The sequence below is a fragment of the Oncorhynchus mykiss genome, chromosome 18 (genome assembly GCF_057628025.1).
Source record: "Oncorhynchus mykiss isolate SJ-2025 chromosome 18, ASM5762802v1, whole genome shotgun sequence".
Taxonomy (NCBI): Eukaryota; Metazoa; Chordata; class Actinopteri; order Salmoniformes; family Salmonidae; genus Oncorhynchus; species Oncorhynchus mykiss.
The window spans coordinates 15,850,001-15,867,500 of NC_143039.1; the positions used below are offsets into that span (position 1 = coordinate 15,850,001).

Here is a 17,500-nt window from a genome sequence, read left to right on the forward strand (position 1 = left end):
TACCACTACTATGTTCTATTATACTACCACTACTATGTTCTATTATACTACCACTACTATGTTATATTATACTACCACTACTATGTTCTATTATACTACCACTACTATGTTCTATTATACTACCACTACTATGTTCTATTATACTACCACTACTATGTTCTATTATACTACCACTACTATGTTCTATTATACTACCACTACTATGTTCTATTATACTACCACTACTATGTTATATTATACTACCACTACTATGTTCTATTATACTACCACTACTATGTTCTATTATACTACCACTACTATGTTCTATTATACTACCACTACTATGTTCTATTATACTACCACTACTATGTTCTATTATGCTACCACTACTATGTTCTATTATACTACCACTACTATGTTCTATTATACTACCACTACTATGTTCTATTATACTACCACTACTATGTTCTATTATACTACCACTACTATGTTCTATTATACTACCACTACTATGTTCTATTATACTACCACTACTATGTTCTATTATGCTACCACTACTATGTTCTATTATACTACCACTACTATGTTCTATTATACTACCACTACTATGTTCTATTATACTACCACTACTATGTTCTATTATACTACCACTACTATGTTCTATTATACTACCACTACTATGTTCTATTATACTACCACTACTATGTTCTATTATACTACCACTACTATGTTCTATTATACTACCACTACTATGTTCTATTATACTACCACTACTATGTTCTATTATACTACCACTACTATGTTCTATTATACTACCACTACTATGTTCTATTATACTACCACTACTATGTTCTATTATACTACCACTACTATGTTCTATTATACTACCACTACTATGTTCTATTATACTACCACTACTATGTTCTATTATACTACCACTACTATGTTCTATTATACTACCACTACTATGTTCTATTATACTACCACTACTATGTTCTATTATACTACCACTACTATGTTCTATTATACTACCACTACTATGTTCTATTATGCTACCACTACTATGTTCTATTATACTACCACTACTATGTTCTATTATGCTACCACTACTATGTTCTATTATACTACCACTACTATGTTCTATTATACTACCACTACTATGTTCTATTATGCTACCACTACTATGTTCTATTATGCTACCACTACTATGTTCTATTATACTACCACTACTATGTTCTATTATGCTACCACTACTATGTTCTATTATGCTACCACTACTATGTTCTATTATACTACCACTACTATGTTCTATTATGCTACCACTACTATGTTCTATTATTCTACCACTACTATGTTCTATTATGCTACCACTACTATGTTCTATTATGCTACCACTACTATGTTCTATTATACTACCACTACTATGTTCTATTATGCTACCACTACTATGTTCTATTATACTACCACTACTATGTTCTATTATACTACCACTACTATGTTCTATTATACTACCACTACTATGTTCTATTATACTACCACTACTATGTTCTATTATACTACCACTACTATGTTCTATTATACTACCACTACTATGTTCTATTATACTACCACTACTATGTTCTATTATACTACCACTACTATGTTCTATTATACTACCACTACTATGTTCTATTATACTACCACTACTATGTTCTATTATACTACCACTACTATGTTCTATTATACTACCACTACTATGTTCTATTATACTACCACTACTATGTTCTATTATGCTACCACTACTATGTTCTATTATGCTACCACTACTATGTTCTATTATACTACCACTACTATGTTCTATTATACTACCACTACTATGTTCTATTATACTACCACTACTATGTTCTATTATACTACCACTACTATGTTCTATTATACTACCACTACTATGTTCTATTATACTACCACTACTATGTTCTATTATACTACCACTACTATGTTCTATTATACTACCACTACTATGTTCTATTATACTACCACTACTATGTTCTATTATACTACCACTACTATGTTCTATTATACTACCACTACTATGTTCTATTATACTACCACTACTATGTTCTATTATACTACCACTACTATGTTATATTATACTACCACTACTATGTTCTATTATACTACCACTACTATGTTCTATTATACTACCACTACTATGTTCTATTATACTACCACTACTATGTTCTATTATACTACCACTACTATGTTCTATTATACTACCACTACTATGTTCTATTATACTACCACTACTATGTTCTATTTGTTGCCATTAGTAACAATCAACAAATCCCTCAGGGGATCAATAAATATTATTTATTTACATCCAATCGTTCATTCAACCTGATTCCCAATGACACAGTGTCCAATACAATAAGGTTGAGATAACATGACAGAGATCAACGCCCGTATCCACAAAATATATGAGAGTAGGAGTGCTGATCTGGGATCAGGTTAGCCTTTTAAATCATAATGAATACTAGAGAGAGGACCAGATCCTAGTGCTGATCTGGGATCAGGTTAGCCTTTTAGATCATAATGAATACTAGAGAGAGGACCAGATCCTAGTGCTGATCTGGGATCAGGTTAGCCTTTTAGATCACAATGAATACTAGAGAGGACCAGATCCTAGTGCTGATCTGGGATCAGGTTAGCCTTTTAGATCATAATGAATACTAGAGAGAGGACCAGATGCTAGATCAGCTCTCCTACTCTCAGATGCTTAGTGAATACAGGCCCTGAAGTCTGTCCAGTACAGTCAAGGTGTCTGTCTCTTCCCTGTCTGTCTCTTACCTGTCTGTCTCTTCCCTGTCTGTCTCTTCCCTGTCTGTCTCTTCCCTGTCTGTCTCTTCCCTGTCCGTCTCTTCCCTGTCTGACTCTTCCCTGTTTGTCTCTAACCTGTCTGTCTCTTTCCTCTCTGTCTCTTACCTGTCTGTCTCTTCCCTGTCTGTCTCTTCCCTGTCTGTCTCTTCCCTGTCTGTCTCTTCCCTATCTGTCTCTTCCCTGTCTGTCTCTTCCCTGTCTGTCTCTTCCCTGTCTGACTCTTCCCTGTTTGTCTCTAACCTGTCTGTCTCTTCCATGTTTGTCTCTTCCCTGTCTGTCTCTTCCCGGTCTGTCTCTTCCCTGTCTGTCTCTTCCCTATCTGTCTCTTACCTGTCTGTTCACTTCCCTACTATAACAGGAGAAGGTGACTGTCTCTTACCTGTCTGTTCTCTTCCCTACTATAACAGGAGAAGGTGACTGTCTCTTCCCCGTCTGTTCTCTTCCCTACTATAACAGGAGAAGGTGACTGTCTCTTACCTGTCTGTCTCTTCCCTGTCTGTCTCTTCCCTGTCTGTCTCTTCCCTGTCTGTCTCTTCCCTATCTGTCTCTTCCCTGTCTGTCTCTTCCCTGTCTGTCTCTTCCCTGTCTGACTCTTCCCTGTTTGTCTCTAACCTGTCTGTCTCTTCCCTGTTTGTCTCTTCCCTGTCTGTCTCTTCCCGGTCTGTCTCTTCCCTATCTGTCTCTTACCTGTCTGTTCACTTCCCTACTATAACAGGAGAAGGTGTCTGTCTCTTCCCTACTACAGCAGGAGAAGGTGACTGTCTCTTCCCTACTATAACAGGAGAAGGTGTCTGTCTCTTCCCTACTATAACAGGAGAAGGTGTCTGTCTCTTCCCTACTACAGCAGGAGAAGGTGTCTGTCTCTTCCCTACTATAACAGGAGAAGGTGACTGTCTCTTCCCTACTGTAACAGGAGAAGGTGTCTGTCTCTTACCTGTCTGTTTCTTCCCTACTATAGCAGGAGAAGGTGTCTGTCTCTTACCTGTCTGTTCTCTTCCCTACTATAACAGGAGAAGGTGACTGTCTCTTACCTGTCTGTTCTCTTCCCTACTATAGCAGGAGAAGGTGACTGTCTCTTCCCTACTATAACAGGAGAAGGTGTCTGTCTCTTCCCTACTATAACAGGAGAAGGTGTCTGTCTCTTCCCTACTATAACAGGAGAAGGTGACTGTCTCTTACCTACTATAGCAGGAGAAGGTGACTGTCTCTTCCCTACTATAACAGGAGAAGGTGTCTGTCTCTTCCCTACTATAACAGGAGAAGGTGACTGTCTCTTACCTGTCTGTTCTCTTCCCTACTATAGCAGGAGAAGGTGTCTGTCTCTTCCCTACTATAACAGGAGAAGATGTCTGTCTCTTCCCTACTATAACAGGAGAAGGTGACTGTCTCTTACCTGTCTGTTCTCTTCCCTACTATAGCAGGAGAAGGTGACTGTCTCTTCCCTACTATAACAGGAGAAGGTGTCTGTCTCTTCCCTACTATAACAGGAGAAGGTGTCTGTCTCTTCCCTACTATAACAGGAGAAGGTGTCTGTCTCTTCCCTACTATAACAGGAGAAGGTGTCTGTCTCTTCCCTACTATAACAGGAGAAGGTGTCCGTCTCTTCCCTACTATAACAGGAGAAGGTGACTGTCTCTTACCTGTCTGTTCTCTTCCCTACTATAACAGGAGAAGGTGTCTGTCTCTTCCCTACTATAACAGGAGAAGGTGTCTGTCTCTTCCCTACTATAACAGGAGAAGGTGACTGTCTATTCCCTACTATAACAGGAGAAGGTGTCTGTCTCTTCCCTACTATAGCAGGAGAAGGTGACTGTCTCTTCCCTACTATAACAGGAGAAGGTGTCTGTCTCTTCCCTACTATAACAGGAGAAGGTGTCTGTCTCTTCCCTACTACAGCAGGAGAAGGTGTCTGTCTCTTCCCTACTATAACAGGAGAAGGTGACTGTCTCTTCCCTACTGTAACAGGAGAAGGTGTCTGTCTCTTACCTGTCTGTTTCTTCCCTACTATAACAGGAGAAGGTGTCTGTCTCTTACCTGTCTGTTCTCTTCCCTACTATAACAGGAGAAGGTGACTGTCTCTTACCTGTCTGTTCTCTTCCCTACTATAGCAGGAGAAGGTGACTGTCTCTTACCTGTCTGTTCTCTTCCCTACTATAGCAGGAGAAGGTGACTGTCTCTTCCCTACTATAACAGAAGAAGGTGTCTGTCTCTTACCTACTATAGCAGGAGAAGGTGACTGTCTCTTCCCTACTATAACAGGAGAAGGTGTCTGTCTCTTCCCTACTATAACAGGAGAAGGTGACTGTCTCTTACCTGTCTGTTCTCTTCCCTACTATAGCAGGAGAAGGTGTCTGTCTCTTCCCTACTATAACAGGAGAAGGTGTCTGTCTCTTCCCTACTATAACAGGAGAAGGTGACTGTCTCTTACCTGTCTGTTCTCTTCCCTACTATAGCAGGAGAAGGTGACTGTCTCTTCCCTACTATAACATGAGAAAGTGTCTGTCTCTTCCCTACTATAACAGGAGAAGGTGTCTGTCTCTTCCCTACTATAACAGGAGAAGGTGTCTGTCTCTTCCCTACTATAACAGGAGAAGGTGTCTGTCTCTTCCCTACTATAACAGGAGAAGGTGTCCGTCTCTTCCCTACTATAACAGGAGAAGGTGACTGTCTCTTACCTGTCTGTTCTCTTCCCTACTATAACAGGAGAAGGTGTCTGTCTCTTCCCTACTATAACAGGAGAAGGTGACTGTCTATTCCCTACTATAACAGGAGAAGGTGTCTGTCTCTTCCCTACTATAGCAGGAGAAGGTGACTGTCTCTTACCTGTCTGTTCTCTTCCCTACTATAACAGGAGAAGGTGTCTGTCTCTTCCCTACTATAACAGGAGAGGGTGTCTGTCTCTTCCCTACTATAACAGGAGAAGGTGACTGTCTCTTCCCTACTATAACAGGAGAAGGTAACTGTCTCTTCCCTACTACAGCAGGAGAAGGTGACTGTCTCTTCCCTACTATAGCAGGAGAAGGTGACTGTCTCTTCCCTACTATAGCAGGAGAAGGTGACTGTCTCTTCCATACTATAGCAGGAGAAGGTGACTGTCTCTTCCCTACTATAACAGGAGAAGGTGACTGTCTCTTCCCTACTACAACAGGAGAAGGTGACTGTCTCTTCCCCACTATAGCAGGAGAAGGTGACTGTCTCTTACCTGTCTGTTCTCTTCCCTACTACAGCAGGAGAAGGTGTCTGTCTCTTCCCTACTATAACAGGAGAAGGTGACTGTCTCTTCCCTACTACAACAGGAGAAGGTGACTGTCTCTTCCCTACTATAACAGGAGAAGGTGACTGTCTCTTACCTGTCTGTTCTCTTCCCTACTACAGCAGGAGAAGGTGTCTGTCTCTTCCCTACTACAGCAGGAGAAGGTGACTGTCTCTTCCCTACTATAGCAGGAGAAGGTGACTGTCTCTTCCCTACTATAGCAGGAGAAGGTGACTGTCTCTTCACTACTACAGCAGGAGAAGGTGACTGTCTCTTACCTACTATAACAGGAGAAGGTGACTGTCTCTTCCCTACTATAACAGGAGAAGGTGTCTGTCTCTTCCCTACTATAGCAGGAGAAGGTGACTGTCTCTTCCCTACTATAACAGGAGAAGGTGACTGTCTCTTCCCTACTATAACAGGAGAAGGTGACTGTCTCTTCCCTACTATAACAGGAGAAGGTGACTGTCTCTTCCCTACTATAACAGGAGAAGGTGACTGTCTCTTCCCTACTATAACAGGAGACGGTGTCTGTCTCTTCCCTACTATAGCAGGAGAAGGTGACTGTCTCTTCCCTACTATAACAGGAGAAGGTGTCTGTCTCTTCCCTACTATAACAGGAGAAGGTGACTGTCTCTTCCCTACTATAGCAGGAGAAGGTGTCTGTCTCTTCCCTACTATAACAGGAGAAGGTGACTGTCTCTTCCCTACTATAACAGGAGAAGGTGTCTGTCTCTTACCTGTCTGTTCTCGTCCCTACTATAACAGGAGAAGGTGACTGTCTCTTCCCTACTATAACAGGAGAAGGTGTCTGTCTCTTATCTGTCTGTTCTCTTCCCTACTATAACAGGAGAAGGTGACTGTCTCTTCCCTACTATAACAGGAGAAGGTGTCTGTCTCTTACCTGTCTGTTCTCTTCCCTACTATAACAGGAGAAGGTGACTGTCTCTTCCCTACTATAACAGGAGAAGGTGTCTGTCTCTTACCTGTCTGTTTCTTCCCTACTATAACAGGAGAAGGTGACTGTTTCTTCCCTACTATAACAGGAGAAGGTATCTGTCTCTTACCTGTCTGTTCTCTTCCCTACTATAACAGGAGAAGGTGACTGTCTCTTACCTGTCTGTTCTCTTCCCTACTATAACAGGAGAAGGTGACTGTCTCTTCCCTACTATAACAGGAGAAGGTGACTGTCTCTTCCCTACTATAACAGGAGAAGGTGACTGTCTCTTCCCTACTATAACAGGAGAAGGTGACTGTCTCTTTCCTACTATAACAGGAGAAGGTGACTGTCTCTTACCTGTCTGTTCTCTTCCCTACTATAACAGGAGAAGGTGACTGTCTCTTACCTGTCTGTCTCTTACCTGTCTGTTCTCTTCCCTACTATAACAGGAGAAGGTGACTGTCTCTTTCCTACTATAACAGGAGAAGGTGACTGTCTCTTCCCTACTATAACAGGAGAAGGTGACTGTCTCTTCCCTACTATAGCAGGAGAAGGTGACTGTCTCTTCCCTACTATAACAGGAGATGGTGACTGTCTCTTCCCTACTATAACAGGAGAAGGTGACTGTCTCTTCCCTACTATAACAGGAGAAGGTGTCTGTCTCTTCCCTACTATAACAGGAGAAGGTGACTGTCTCTTACCTACTATAGCAGGAGAAGGTGACTGTCTCTTCCCTACTATAACAGGAGAAGGTGTCTGTCTCTTCCCTACTACAGCAGGAGAAGGTGTCTGTCTCTTCCCTACTATAACAGGAGAAGGTGACTGTCTCTTCCCTACTGTAACAGGAGAAGGTGTCTGTCTCTTACCTGTCTGTTTCTTCCCTACTATAACAGGAGAAGGTGTCTGTCTCTTACCTGTCTGTTCTCTTCCCTACTATAACAGGAGAAGGTGACTGTCTCTTACCTGTCTGTTCTCTTCCCTACTATAGCAGGAGAAGGTGACTGTCTCTTCCCTACTATAACAGGAGAAGGTGTCTGTCTCTTCCCTACTATAACAGGAGAAGGTGTCTGTCTCTTCCCTACTATAACAGGAGAAGGTGACTGTCTCTTACCTACTATAGCAGGAGAAGGTGACTGTCTCTTCCCTACTATAACAGGAGAAGGTGTCTGTCTCTTCCCTACTATAACAGGAGAAGGTGACTGTCTCTTACCTGTCTGTTCTCTTCCCTACTATAGCAGGAGAAGGTGTCTGTCTCTTCCCTACTATAACAGGAGAAGGTGTCTGTCTCTTCCCTACTATAACAGGAGAAGGTGACTGTCTCTTACCTGTCTGTTCTCTTCCCTACTATAGCAGGAGAAGGTGACTGTCTCTTCCCTACTATAACAGGAGAAGGTGACTGTCTCTTTCCTACTATAACAGGAGAAGGTGACTGTCTCTTCCCTACTATAACAGGAGAAGGTGACTGTCTCTTCCCTACTATAACAGGAGAAGGTGTCTGTCTCTTCCCTACTATAACAGGAGAAGGTGTCTGTCTCTTCCCTACTATAACATGAGAAGGTGTCTGTCTCTTCCCTACTATAACAGGAGAAGGTGTCTGTCTCTTCCCTACTATAACAGGAGAAGGTGTCTGTCTCTTCCCTACTATAACAGGAGAAGGTGTCTGTCTCTTCCCTACTATAACAGGAGAAGGTGTCTGTCTCTTCCCTACTATAACAGGAGAAGGTGTCCGTCTCTTCCCTACTATAACAGGAGAAGGTGACTGTCTCTTACCTGTCTGTTCTCTTCCCTACTATAACAGGAGAAGGTGTCTGTCTCTTCCCTACTATAACAGGAGAAGGTGTCTGTCTCTTCCCTACTATAACAGGAGAAGGTGACTGTCTATTCCCTACTATAACAGGAGAAGGTGTCTGTCTCTTCCCTACTATAGCAGGAGAAGGTGACTGTCTCTTACCTGTCTGTTCTCTTCCCTACTATAACAGGAGAAGGTGTCTGTCTCTTCCCTACTATAACAGGAGAAGGTGTCTGTCTCTTCCCTACTATAACAGGAGAAGGTGACTGTCTCTTCCCTACTATAACAGGAGAAGGTAACTGTCTCTTCCCTACTACAGCAGGAGAAGGTGACTGTCTCTTCCCTACTATAGCAGGAGAAGGTGACTGTCTCTTCCCTACTATAGCAGGAGAAGGTGACTGTCTCTTCCATACTATAGCAGGAGAAGGTGACTGTCTCTTCCCTACTATAACAGGAGAAGGTGACTGTCTCTTCCCTACTACAACAGGAGAAGGTGACTGTCTCTTCCCTACTATAGCAGGAGAAGGTGACTGTCTCTTACCTGTCTGTTCTCTTCCCTACTACAGCAGGAGAAGGTGTCTGTCTCTTCCCTACTATAACAGGAGAAGGTGACTGTCTCTTCCCTACTACAACAGGAGAAGGTGACTGTCTCTTCCCTACTATAACAGGAGAAGGTGACTGTCTCTTACCTGTCTGTTCTCTTTCCTACTATAGCAGGAGAAGGTGACTGTCTCTTCCCTACTACAACAGGAGAAGGTGACTGTCTCTTCCCTACTATAACAGGAGAAGGTGACTGTCTCTTACCTGTCTGTTCTCTTCCCTACTACAGCAGGAGAAGGTGTCTGTCTCTTCCCTACTACAGCAGGAGAAGGTGACTGTCTCTTCCCTACTATAGCAGGAGAAGGTGACTGTCTCTTCCCTACTATAGCAGGAGAAGGTGACTGTCTCTTCACTACTACAGCAGGAGAAGGTGACTGTCTCTTACCTACTATAACAGGAGAAGGTGACTGTCTCTTCCCTACTATAACAGGAGAAGGTGTCTGTCTCTTCCCTACTATAGCAGGAGAAGGTGACTGTCTCTTCCCTACTATAACAGGAGAAGGTGACTGTCTCTTCCCTACTATAACAGGAGAAGGTGACTGTCTCTTCCCTACTATAACAGGAGAAGGTGACTGTCTCTTCCCTACTATAACAGGAGAAGGTGACTGTCTCTTCCCTACTATAACAGGAGACGGTGTCTGTCTCTTCCCTACTATAGCAGGAGAAGGTGACTGTCTCTTCCCTACTATAACAGGAGAAGGTGTCTGTCTCTTCCCTACTATAACAGGAGAAGGTGACTGTCTCTTCCCTACTATAGCAGGAGAAGGTGTCTGTCTCTTCCCTACTATAACAGGAGAAGGTGACTGTCTCTTCCCTACTATAACAGGAGAAGGTGTCTGTCTCTTACCTGTCTGTTCTCTTCCCTACTATAACAGGAGAAGGTGACTGTCTCTTCCCTACTATAACAGGAGAAGGTGTCTGTCTCTTACCTGTCTGTTTCTTCCCTACTATAACAGGAGAAGGTGACTGTTTCTTCCCTACTATAACAGGAGAAGGTATCTGTCTCTTACCTGTCTGTTCTCTTCCCTACTATAACAGGAGAAGGTGACTGTCTCTTACCTGTCTGTTCTCTTCCCTACTATAACAGGAGAAGGTGACTGTCTCTTCCCTACTATAACAGGAGAAGGTGACTGTCTCTTCCCTACTATAACAGGAGAAGGTGACTGTCTCTTCCCTACTATAACAGGAGAAGGTGACTGTCTCTTCCCTACTATAACAGGAGAAGGTGACTGTCTCTTTCCTACTATAACAGGAGAAGGTGACTGTCTCTTACCTGTCTGTTCTCTTCCCTACTATAACAGGAGAAGGTGACTGTCTCTTACCTGTCTGTCTCTTACCTGTCTGTTCTCTTCCCTACTATAACAGGAGAAGGTGACTGTCTCTTTCCTACTATAACAGGAGAAGGTGACTGTCTCTTCCCTACTATAACAGGAGAAGGTGACTGTCTCTTCCCTACTATAGCAGGAGAAGGTGACTGTCTCTTCCCTACTATAACAGGAGATGGTGACTGTCTCTTCCCTACTATAACAGGAGAAGGTGACTGTCTCTTCCCTACTATAACAGGAGAAGGTGTCTGTCTCTTCCCTACTATAACAGGAGAAGGTGACTGTCTCTTACCTACTATAGCAGGAGAAGGTGACTGTCTCTTCCCTACTATAACAGGAGAAGGTGTCTGTCTCTTCCCTACTACAGCAGGAGAAGGTGTCTGTCTCTTCCCTACTATAACAGGAGAAGGTGACTGTCTCTTCCCTACTGTAACAGGAGAAGGTGTCTGTCTCTTACCTGTCTGTTTCTTCCCTACTATAACAGGAGAAGGTGTCTGTCTCTTACCTGTCTGTTCTCTTCCCTACTATAACAGGAGAAGGTGACTGTCTCTTACCTGTCTGTTCTCTTCCCTACTATAGCAGGAGAAGGTGACTGTCTCTTCCCTACTATAACAGGAGAAGGTGTCTGTCTCTTCCCTACTATAACAGGAGAAGGTGTCTGTCTCTTCCCTACTATAACAGGAGAAGGTGACTGTCTCTTACCTACTATAGCAGGAGAAGGTGACTGTCTCTTCCCTACTATAACAGGAGAAGGTGTCTGTCTCTTCCCTACTATAACAGGAGAAGGTGACTGTCTCTTACCTGTCTGTTCTCTTCCCTACTATAGCAGGAGAAGGTGTCTGTCTCTTCCCTACTATAACAGGAGAAGGTGTCTGTCTCTTCCCTACTATAACAGGAGAAGGTGACTGTCTCTTACCTGTCTGTTCTCTTCCCTACTATAGCAGGAGAAGGTGACTGTCTCTTCCCTACTATAACAGGAGAAGGTGACTGTCTCTTTCCTACTATAACAGGAGAAGGTGACTGTCTCTTCCCTACTATAACAGGAGAAGGTGACTGTCTCTTCCCTACTATAACAGGAGAAGGTGTCTGTCTCTTCCCTACTATAACAGGAGAAGGTGTCTGTCTCTTCCCTACTATAACATGAGAAGGTGTCTGTCTCTTCCCTACTATAACAGGAGAAGGTGTCTGTCTCTTCCCTACTATAACAGGAGAAGGTGTCTGTCTCTTCCCTACTATAACAGGAGAAGGTGTCTGTCTCTTCCCTACTATAACAGGAGAAGGTGTCTGTCTCTTCCCTACTATAACAGGAGAAGGTGTCCGTCTCTTCCCTACTATAACAGGAGAAGGTGACTGTCTCTTACCTGTCTGTTCTCTTCCCTACTATAACAGGAGAAGGTGTCTGTCTCTTCCCTACTATAACAGGAGAAGGTGTCTGTCTCTTCCCTACTATAACAGGAGAAGGTGACTGTCTATTCCCTACTATAACAGGAGAAGGTGTCTGTCTCTTCCCTACTATAGCAGGAGAAGGTGACTGTCTCTTACCTGTCTGTTCTCTTCCCTACTATAACAGGAGAAGGTGTCTGTCTCTTCCCTACTATAACAGGCGAAGGTGTCTGTCTCTTCCCTACTATAACAGGAGAAGGTGACTGTCTCTTCCCTACTATAACAGGAGAAGGTAACTGTCTCTTCCCTACTACAGCAGGAGAAGGTGACTGTCTCTTCCCTACTATAGCAGGAGAAGGTGACTGTCTCTTCCCTACTATAGCAGGAGAAGGTGACTGTCTCTTCCATACTATAGCAGGAGAAGGTGACTGTCTCTTCCCTACTATAACAGGAGAAGGTGACTGTCTCTTCCCTACTACAACAGGAGAAGGTGACTGTCTCTTCCCTACTATAGCAGGAGAAGGTGACTGTCTCTTACCTGTCTGTTCTCTTCCCTACTACAGCAGGAGAAGGTGTCTGTCTCTTCCCTACTATAACAGGAGAAGGTGACTGTCTCTTCCCTACTACAACAGGAGAAGGTGACTGTCTCTTCCCTACTATAACAGGAGAAGGTGACTGTCTCTTACCTGTCTGTTCTCTTTCCTACTATAGCAGGAGAAGGTGACTGTCTCTTCCCTACTACAACAGGAGAAGGTGACTGTCTCTTCCCTACTATAACAGGAGAAGGTGACTGTCTCTTACCTGTCTGTTCTCTTCCCTACTACAGCAGGAGAAGGTGTCTGTCTCTTCCCTACTACAGCAGGAGAAGGTGACTGTCTCTTCCCTACTATAGCAGGAGAAGGTGACTGTCTCTTCCCTACTATAGCAGGAGAAGGTGACTGTCTCTTCACTACTACAGCAGGAGAAGGTGACTGTCTCTTACCTACTATAACAGGAGAAGGTGACTGTCTCTTCCCTACTATAACAGGAGAAGGTGTCTGTCTCTTCCCTACTATAGCAGGAGAAGGTGACTGTCTCTTCCCTACTATAACAGGAGAAGGTGACTGTCTCTTCCCTACTATAACAGGAGAAGGTGACTGTCTCTTCCCTACTATAACAGGAGAAGGTGACTGTCTCTTCCCTACTATAACAGGAGAAGGTGACTGTCTCTTCCCTACTATAACAGGAGACGGTGTCTGTCTCTTCCCTACTATAGCAGGAGAAGGTGACTGTCTCTTCCCTACTATAACAGGAGAAGGTGTCTGTCTCTTCCCTACTATAACAGGAGAAGGTGACTGTCTCTTCCCTACTATAGCAGGAGAAGGTGTCTGTCTCTTCCCTACTATAACAGGAGAAGGTGACTGTCTCTTCCCTACTATAACAGGAGAAGGTGTCTGTCTCTTACCTGTCTGTTCTCTTCCCTACTATAACAGGAGAAGGTGACTGTCTCTTCCCTACTATAACAGGAGAAGGTGTCTGTCTCTTACCTGTCTGTTTCTTCCCTACTATAACAGGAGAAGGTGACTGTTTCTTCCCTACTATAACAGGAGAAGGTATCTGTCTCTTACCTGTCTGTTCTCTTCCCTACTATAACAGGAGAAGGTGACTGTCTCTTACCTGTCTGTTCTCTTCCCTACTATAACAGGAGAAGGTGACTGTCTCTTCCCTACTATAACAGGAGAAGGTGACTGTCTCTTCCCTACTATAACAGGAGAAGGTGACTGTCTCTTCCCTACTATAACAGGAGAAGGTGACTGTCTCTTTCCTACTATAACAGGAGAAGGTGACTGTCTCTTACCTGTCTGTTCTCTTCCCTACTATAACAGGAGAAGGTGACTGTCTCTTACCTGTCTGTCTCTTACCTGTCTGTTCTCTTCCCTACTATAACAGGAGAAGGTGACTGTCTCTTTCCTACTATAACAGGAGAAGGTGACTGTCTCTTCCCTACTATAACAGGAGAAGGTGACTGTCTCTTCCCTACTATAGCAGGAGAAGGTGACTGTCTCTTCCCTACTATAACAGGAGATGGTGACTGTCTCTTCCCTACTATAACAGGAGAAGGTGACTGTCTCTTCCCTACTATAACAGGAGAAGGTGTCTGTCTCTTCCCTACTATAACAGGAGAAGGTGACTGTCTCTTACCTACTATAGCAGGAGAAGGTGACTGTCTCTTCCCTACTATAACAGGAGAAGGTGTCTGTCTCTTCCCTACTACAGCAGGAGAAGGTGTCTGTCTCTTCCCTACTATAACAGGAGAAGGTGACTGTCTCTTCCCTACTGTAACAGGAGAAGGTGTCTGTCTCTTACCTGTCTGTTTCTTCCCTACTATAACAGGAGAAGGTGTCTGTCTCTTACCTGTCTGTTCTCTTCCCTACTATAACAGGAGAAGGTGACTGTCTCTTACCTGTCTGTTCTCTTCCCTACTATAGCAGGAGAAGGTGACTGTCTCTTCCCTACTATAACAGGAGAAGGTGTCTGTCTCTTCCCTACTATAACAGGAGAAGGTGTCTGTCTCTTCCCTACTATAACAGGAGAAGGTGACTGTCTTTTACCTACTATAGCAGGAGAAGGTGACTGTCTCTTCCCTACTATAACAGGAGAAGGTGTCTGTCTCTTCCCTACTATAACAGGAGAAGGTGACTGTCTCTTACCTGTCTGTTCTCTTCCCTACTATAGCAGGAGAAGGTGTCTGTCTCTTCCCTACTATAACAGGAGAAGGTGTCTGTCTCTTCCCTACTATAACAGGAGAAGGTGACTGTCTCTTACCTGTCTGTTCTCTTCCCTACTATAGCAGGAGAAGGTGACTGTCTCTTCCCTACTATAACAGGAGAAGGTGTCTGTCTCTTCCCTACTATAACAGGAGAAGGTGTCTGTCTCTTCCCTACTATAACAGGAGAAGGTGTCTGTCTCTTCCCTACTATAACAGGAGAAGGTGTCTGTCTCTTCCCTACTATAACAGGAGAAGGTGTCCGTCTCTTCCCTACTATAACAGGAGAAGGTGACTGTCTCTTACCTGTCTGTTCTCTTCCCTACTATAACAGGAGAAGGTGTCTGTCTCTTCCCTACTATAACAGGAGAAGGTGTCTGTCTCTTCCCTACTATAACAGGAGAAGGTGACTGTCTATTCCCTACTATAACAGGAGAAGGTGTCTGTCTCTTCCCTACTATAGCAGGAGAAGGTGACTGTCTCTTACCTGTCTGTTCTCTTCCCTACTATAACAGGAGAAGGTGTCTGTCTCTTCCCTACTATAACAGGAGAAGGTGTCTGTCTCTTCCCTACTATAACAGGAGAAGGTGACTGTCTCTTCCCTACTATAACAGGAGAAGGTAACTGTCTCTTCCCTACTACAGCAGGAGAAGGTGACTGTCTCTTCCCTACTATAGCAGGAGAAGGTGACTGTCTCTTCCCTACTATAGCAGGAGAAGGTGACTGTCTCTTCCATACTATAGCAGGAGAAGGTGACTGTCTCTTCCCTACTATAACAGGAGAAGGTGACTGTCTCTTCCCTACTACAACAGGAGAAGGTGACTGTCTCTTCCCTACTATAGCAGGAGAAGGTGACTGTCTCTTACCTGTCTGTTCTCTTCCCTACTACAGCAGGAGAAGGTGTCTGTCTCTTCCCTACTATAACAGGAGAAGGTGACTGTCTCTTCCCTACTACAACAGGAGAAGGTGACTGTCTCTTCCCTACTATAACAGGAGAAGGTGACTGTCTCTTACCTGTCTGTTCTCTTCCCTACTATAGCAGGAGAAGGTGACTGTCTCTTCCCTACTACAACAGGAGAAGGTGACTGTCTCTTCCCTACTATAACAGGAGAAGGTGACTGTCTCTTACCTGTCTGTTCTCTTCCCTACTACAGCAGGAGAAGGTGTCTGTCTCTTCCCTACTACAGCAGGAGAAGGTGACTGTCTCTTCCCTACTATAGCAGGAGAAGGTGACTGTCTCTTCCCTACTATAGCAGGAGAAGGTGACTGTCTCTTCACTACTACAGCAGGAGAAGGTGACTGTCGCTTACCTACTATAACAGGAGAAGGTGACTGTCTCTTCCCTACTATAACAGGAGAAGGTGTCTGTCTCTTCCCTACTATAGCAGGAGAAGGTGACTGTCTCTTCCCTACTATAACAGGAGAAGGTGACTGTCTCTTCCCTACTATAACAGGAGAAGGTGACTGTCTCTTCCCTACTATAACAGGAGAAGGTGACTGTCTCTTCCCTACTATAACAGGAGAAGGTGACTGTCTCTTCCCTACTATAACAGGAGACGGTGTCTGTCTCTTCCCTACTATAGCAGGAGAAGGTGACTGTCTCTTCCCTACTATAACAGGAGAAGGTGTCTGTCTCTTCCCTACTATAACAGGAGAAGGTGACTGTCTCTTCCCTACTATAGCAGGAGAAGGTGTCTGTCTCTTCCCTACTATAACAGGAGAAGGTGACTGTCTCTTCCCTACTATAACAGGAGAAGGTGTCTGTCTCTTACCTGTCTGTTCTCTTCCCTACTATAACAGGAGAAGGTGACTGTCTCTTCCCTACTATAACAGGAGAAGGTGTCTGTCTCTTATCTGTCTGTTCTCTTCCCTACTATAACAGGAGAAGGTGAATGTCTCTTCCCTACTATAACAGGAGAAGGTGTCTGTCTCTTACCTGTCTGTTCTCTTCCCTACTATAACAGGAGAAGGTGACTGTCTCTTCCCTACTATAACAGGAGAAGGTGTCTGTCTCTTACCTGTCTGTTTCTTCCCTACTATAACAGGAGAAGGTGACTGTTTCTTCCCTACTATAACAGGAGAAGGTATCTGTCTCTTACCTGTCTGTTCTCTTCCCTACTATAACAGGAGAAGGTGACTGTCTCTTACCTGTCTGTTCTCTTCCCTACTATAACAGGAGAAGGTGACTGTCTCTTCCCTACTATAACAGGAGAAGGTGACTGTCTCTTCCCTACTATAACAGGAGAAGGTGACTGTCTCTTCCCTACTATAACAGGAGAAGGTGACTGTCTCTTTCCTACTATAACAGGAGAAGGTGACTGTCTCTTACCTGTCTGTTCTCTTCCCTACTATAACAGGAGAAGGTGACTGTCTCTTTCCTACTATAACAGGAGAAGGTGACTGTCTCTTCCCTACTATAACAGGAGAAGGTGACTGTCTCTTCCCTACTATAGCAGGAGAAGGTGACTGTCTCTTCCTTACTATAACAGGAGATGGTGACTGTCTCTTCCCTACTATAACAGGAGAAGGTGACTGTCTCTTCCCTACTATAACAGGAGAAGGTGACTGTCTCTTCCCTACTATAACAGGAGAAGGTGACTGTCTCTTCCCTACTATAACAGGAGAAGGT

The 17,500-nt window shown here is 43.9% G+C and overlaps 1 protein-coding gene across 1 annotated transcript in view; it reads right to left on the reverse strand.

The window, feature by feature from the left end:
* Positions 1–17,500, reverse strand: part of LOC110502326 (cilia- and flagella-associated protein 47) — a 106,063-nt gene that overhangs the window by 17,425 nt on the left and 71,138 nt on the right. The gene's annotated exons all lie outside the window — the stretch shown is intronic.